Below are 6,000 nucleotides of genomic sequence, written 5' to 3'. Positions count from 1 at the left end.
AAAAAAAGAAGCACACTTGGTGTCCGCGCCTCGTATCGGCCACGCAAAGGGAGTCAGTACACGACCGGACGTCCTAGCCTAACCTAACCTAACCTAACCTTGTTTGCCTTATTTAGTGCTTTTTTTCAATTCAGCTTTCAAATTCACCTTAGCTACGAGGCAACTACTCCAGTCAATGGAGATTTTATTTAGATTTTGCGTGCGCAAAGTTATGGGAGGCAAACCACGAGACTTGCAAAAGAATGCAAGAAGGTATACAAACGGTCGCGGAAGGAGTACAAAAGGGCACAAGCTGGACATGACGCTTTGCGTATGCAGAATTCAGAACTCCGTAAATACTATCCTGCCTAAGGCGAGACTTGCTTATATCGACTGGTAACGATTGCGCAGAAGCTATTTCCTCCGTCTTTGCTTCGTCTGGACAACAGCAACATTCCTCCTGCAGCAGTATTATTCGGAAGAGCTCGCGCTCGGCATAAACTTTCCCCCTTATAAAAAAACTGCAATTGTTGCTGTCTCTTACAGCATTCTAAAGAAACGAATATATGAAAAGCTCGTATAGTGAATTCTCCAATCGAATACGAATACAATAGCGAGCACTATTTGGTTAGCGTTCAAAATTTCTAATTAACGGAAACCCGTACTTCGAAGCTTTCCTTATGAGAAACACGTAAGGGTTTCCTTTGTGCATAGCCTCTTGCGCCTGTCGGGGTGAATGCGAATTTTTCCCTTTCGTAAAACTTCCTCCATCTTCTGGGTTTCCGCGGAACTGGTTTCTTCCATAATTAGACAGTTTTAGCGTGTTCGGCGTTCCGATATACGCTGGAAGGTGGACTGGGCGTTCTACAGGATGGGCGGGAGGCGTAAACGTGAACGGCTTGACAGGTGCTGTCACCTAGTGGGGCAGAGCCGAACCACACAAACACAGAGCTCACGTTGGATCAACTAAGTTTATTCTACTTCTCTGCTGATGTAAACTTTCAGCAGCGGCGAATCGTGTCACAATTACGCCTCTGAGAAAATTAAGACCAGCAGCAAAAAAGAATACACTTGGTCTCGGCAATATTAGGTCTGTCTGTCTGGTTGAGCTATGCCCCACCAGGTGGCTTCACGGCTCCGGCTGCTGAAGTTTATATATTTATATTTGCCTTTATTTCCATAAACATACAATTTATGGGGGATTTAAGGAAAAAGTTGCTCGCAGCAACTTGACGGGCCTTAAACCCGGTCTGAGGACAGCAGGAGCAGGCACAGGCACTGATTCAGAACCGAAAAAACAATACATAAGCAAAAAAATTTTTGGTTTAGACTTTATGCCAGCAAACAGAAATGCAATTTAAAAAAACATTACAAACGATAAAAAAACTACGCAATCTACAGTGTACACTAGAGGAACAAAAGCAATGATTGAACCATTAACCAACTAAACATTGTAAGGAAAGAATAAGACATGATTCGGCCGTTGGCAAAGGCTAATATCAAACGGAGATGTGTAATGACAGTCTACCTCAGAAACAGTCACAAACAACAAATTAGGTCGTTTTCAAAAATCACTGAAATACTCATATAAACGCGATATAGGACAAGAAGTGACATCTATGTTATTACGTTTAAGCGCGTTTAACAGGCGTGGTAAGCGATGGTGTAACATTTGAAGAGCATAGTTAGTGCGAAGATGAGGCACATACCAGTGTTCAGGTGACCGTGTACTGTATTCTGTTCTGTTTCTAATTCATTGAGCTAACGACGTGATGTATGACTGGCTTTGTTTTACTTCTTTACGGTAGGCTAGTAACAGCCTGAACTCTTACAGAGAATGCAGTGTGAGTAATTTAAACTGTTTGAATAGAGGTGCAGTGTGAGCTTCTATTGGAGCATTGCAGATGCCACGTATTACCTTTTTTTTTTTTTGAAGCAAGAATAATCGGTTTATGTTTGTAGCAGATGTCGTACTCCACACGAGACAGCAGTAGTGTACGTGACCCAGGAAGAGAGCGTTGCACAAAATAAGTTTCACCTTACGTGGCAGCGGTCGTAAACTGAAGAGCGCTGCAGCGACTTGAGCAAGTTTTCCTCCAAGGAAGTCGATGTGATCAGTCCATAACATATGGCTGTCAAAAAACGCACCCAGCGTCTTCGCACACCGAACAAGCCCAATTCTTGAAGAACCTATTATAATCTCGGTCTCTAAGCTCACACCTTTATTTTTTGGTTGAAATAAAATAGCTGTTGTTTTGTCAGTTTTAATTTTTAAGCCATTATCCTGTGACCATCTCTGTATTTTTGCAAGAACAAAGTTTGCGGTTGAAGCCAGGCTTGCAATGTTGGTCGATGAAAAAAGCACCGTAGTATCATCTGCATAGATTATGTATTTAGGTTCACTATCGACAAGAATAAGGTCATTTACGTATATGTTGAAAAGAAGGGGGCCCAATATGCTCCCTTGGGGAACACCAACTGTTACTTGTTTTAACTGGGAGCAGATGCCATTAATTTCAACGAGTTGATTCCACTGATTTAAATGATTTAACTATATCGAAAGAAATACCACGAATACCGTAGTACACTAGCTTCTTTAACAATAGTTCATGGTTAATAGAGTCAACCACCTTAATGAAGTCGATAAGAGCCCTGAGCGTGAGCAACTTGTTTTTAAAATTTTGCAATATTAGTTCCTTTTATGCTAGTAACGCGAGCTGGGTTGACCGTCCCTTTCGGAAAGCACATTGACAGTCAGTGAACAGGTTATGTTTTTCGAGGAAATCTGAAAATAGTGAAAGTATAGAAATGGGTCTGCAATTAGATATCACAGTTGTATTGACTTTTTTTTTAAACAGTGCGAGTACTTTAGCTGTCTGCATTTTGGCAGGAAATACCCCAGATTTCCGACAGAGGTTGTAAATGTATGCTAAAACGGGTGATATATTACATAAGACGCGCTTTACAGGTGTAATCTGTATGCCATCAATGTCACACGACGTGGTATTACTTAACTCAGAAAATAAATGGACTAGCTCCGATTCAATAGTAGGATATAAGAAAAGGCTATCGGGGCACCTGACCTGAACATAGCGGACGGCATACGCCTCCCGCCAATCCTGTAGAACGCCAAGTGCGCCTGCGTTTACCAGAATTCCGGACAAGCTAAAACTCTCTAATATTTAGAAATAGGCGGTTAAGTACGCATAGAAGGAGAACATCAGCAAAAAGAGAAAAAAAAAAGAAAGATAAAGCGTGTGCAGCGTTTTGCAAAGAAACATAGACAAAAACCGCATCTGAACCGAAAAATCCTGATATACCAGGAGAGAATTTAAACATCACGTCAGGAGGACCGCAATTAGGTTATGCGAAGGTTACGGGCACTCGTTTAACACCTCAGGGCCGTATTTTCGCTCTCCGCCATTGGCTCGAGCAGGACTGGCACGCCGCTATGCTCTCGGTGTGCATTCGGCATGCCTCGCGATGAAAAAAAAAAGAAAGTAATGGAAAACGAAACGGAAACGCAACAAAAAACAAGTGGCTGTAATCGCCCTCGCAAACGTACTGAACGTGCCGGTGCCGCAGACCTAACAGCATTTCGTGGAACAGCCGGAAACGACACTGTCCATAGGAACGCGAGCTATAATAACAGACGCGACAAATCGCGACATCGCGCTTGAAGAGTACCTGGACAAACTAAACTGCGTGCGGTCGACAGGACGGCCACTTTATTTATTCATCCTTTTCTTTCTTGCCGTTGCCTCGGCGTGAACAGTGAGTCGAACGTGGACCGCCTGACTTCGTTGTTTTCCCATACGCTTAGCCGGGCTTCGCGGTGGTATTGTGATGCACAATCATCGTACACGTGCATTGCGGGGGAATGCGTGTGCACGTATTAGCGTTTCCTGAGGACGTCAGGCTGAAGCCGAGAACGGCGCATGCTGACGTGTGCGGTCTGTCGGCTCTCTATCCGGCTCCCAAAGCATTTTTGTTTTCAGCAATATATGGCGCGTTCTGGATAGCTGGCACAAACGTGAAGAGAGAGCGAGAGAGAGAGAGAGAGAGAAATTGTCATTATATATATAGGAAATAAATGTATGCAGAAAACCTTCGTCTGCACGAGTGTTTTGCACGTGCCCCATTTGAACCTAAGAATAGCACTTCCGAGCAGCTGTATGGAAAGCTGGCAGAGCCACACGTTGTGTATTCTGCATAATTTATTGAAATAAAAAACTTTCATGGGAGTCCTTCCCACGCGCTGTTAATACTCCCAGTCACCTCCCCCCCCCCTCCACGTGTTCTTGTTCGGGCAGGGGGGGGGGGGGGGGTGGAGGTGGGAATATTCGCAATGAAGAATACGAATCATAGAGTTATATATTTCAAGGCAATGTAAATAATTCGGGATTTAGATATTCATCAGTACTTTTGATTATTTATGTATGGTCGAATATGCGCAGGAAGCACTACAATCAGGAGAGTGTGCGTGTCCGCGGGAGAGTGCCCGTTAACGAAGAGCCCGGTAAGACGAGCGCGCCAGATTTTGTTCAAATTTGCAGCTGTTTTCGAGTCGTTCATCGGTGCATTACTCCGTAGGCTGATCGACACCGCGGGATCGGCACACCATGTTTGTGTATTTGCAATCCCCAAACTATTTGAAAGACAATCAATCAATCAATCAATCAATCAATCAATCAATCAATCAATCAATCAATCAATCAATCAATCAATCAATCAATCAATCAATCAATCAATTAATCAATTAATTAATCAATCAATTTCTATACTGATTCATTGTTGGTTTATTATGAAGATCTCTTTTCGGAAATGTATCCGCCTGCGTCTTGAGCGTATAGGCAAAAATAACTGCGTTGATTATCGTTCTAATAAAAACATTCTAATAAACGTTCTAATAAAAACATTTAATGAACAGACGCAGCAGGAAACAGAACGGTTGACCAGGCCAGTTGCTGATAGTATATTTCACGAACGGCAATGCAACACAACCAAGGACAAGAGTCTTGTTTCCTTTCGTGACCACATTTGTGTTGTGCTGCCGCTATTATTATGAAGGCGCGAAAGCGGCAGGAGTACAAGCAAGAACGGCAGAGAAACAATTTATGACAATGACAGTGCAGGTTTAGTAAGCGCAGGTAGCACGGAGCACTTCGCTCCTGTATCTGTTGTCCATAGTATCATAATTTCATAATAAGGCCAGAAAAAGAAGTAGTAGAATGGGGACATCTTGCACGGAGTAAATTTCGAAACATTTTAATTTCGGCTAATAAAATGTTAGCAAGCGAATGGTTCCTGGTGAAACCCTGCCGAAGGAAGCGTCGAAACAATATCACACTGCGGAGAGTCCGTCCTCAGAAAGAATCCAGAGAGAGTAGCTGTCAAACGGTGCGATAGGTGTTACCTTTCGACTCATACATGAGCAGTGTTTGACAGGCCGATGTGTCATGTCGACGCTCTTTCCTGCGCGTCGGATCGGCACCATATATACCTGTACTTCTGTCTTTGTTTTTCGTTAATGCGATAGCATTTATTTGCGAACCCCTCCGCACTTTCCTGAACCTGGCTGTCCGGCTTCGAAGTTGTACCGACGTAAGCTTGGTTGCAGGCTTTCCGTCAAAATTAAAAGCAACCAGCGCCGCTGAATCTCCTAGTGCCAACAGCGCCGTAATACAGCCTAGCGAGCGGAGGATAGTCTTCAGAAGCAGATGCCGCGCTTTTGCAGCAGCAAACGAACTGTTTAGCTTGAGGCTCAAGTGTTCAGTTCCTGACCTGGCTGGGGCACCGGCGCGATAAAACATCGGAGAAGACAGGCAGTCCTCGCAACCTGCACGGTCGTGGGCAAAGCCATGCCTGGATGCACCGGTCTGTAGCAAATGTTGATACAGTCGCACGTCTGTTATTGGTCAAAGTGTCGTGTCATTTTCGTGGCCTTTCTACCGAACCGCGGCAGTACATTTTAGTCACGCACTCAAACTGACGTAGGTGGCTGTAGCGCCTCCTGGCCAG

This window comes from Dermacentor andersoni, chromosome 10, assembly GCF_023375885.2.
Source record: "Dermacentor andersoni chromosome 10, qqDerAnde1_hic_scaffold, whole genome shotgun sequence".
In the NCBI taxonomy this organism is placed as follows: domain Eukaryota; kingdom Metazoa; phylum Arthropoda; class Arachnida; order Ixodida; family Ixodidae; genus Dermacentor; species Dermacentor andersoni.
This window is presented reverse-complemented; position numbering follows the sequence as displayed.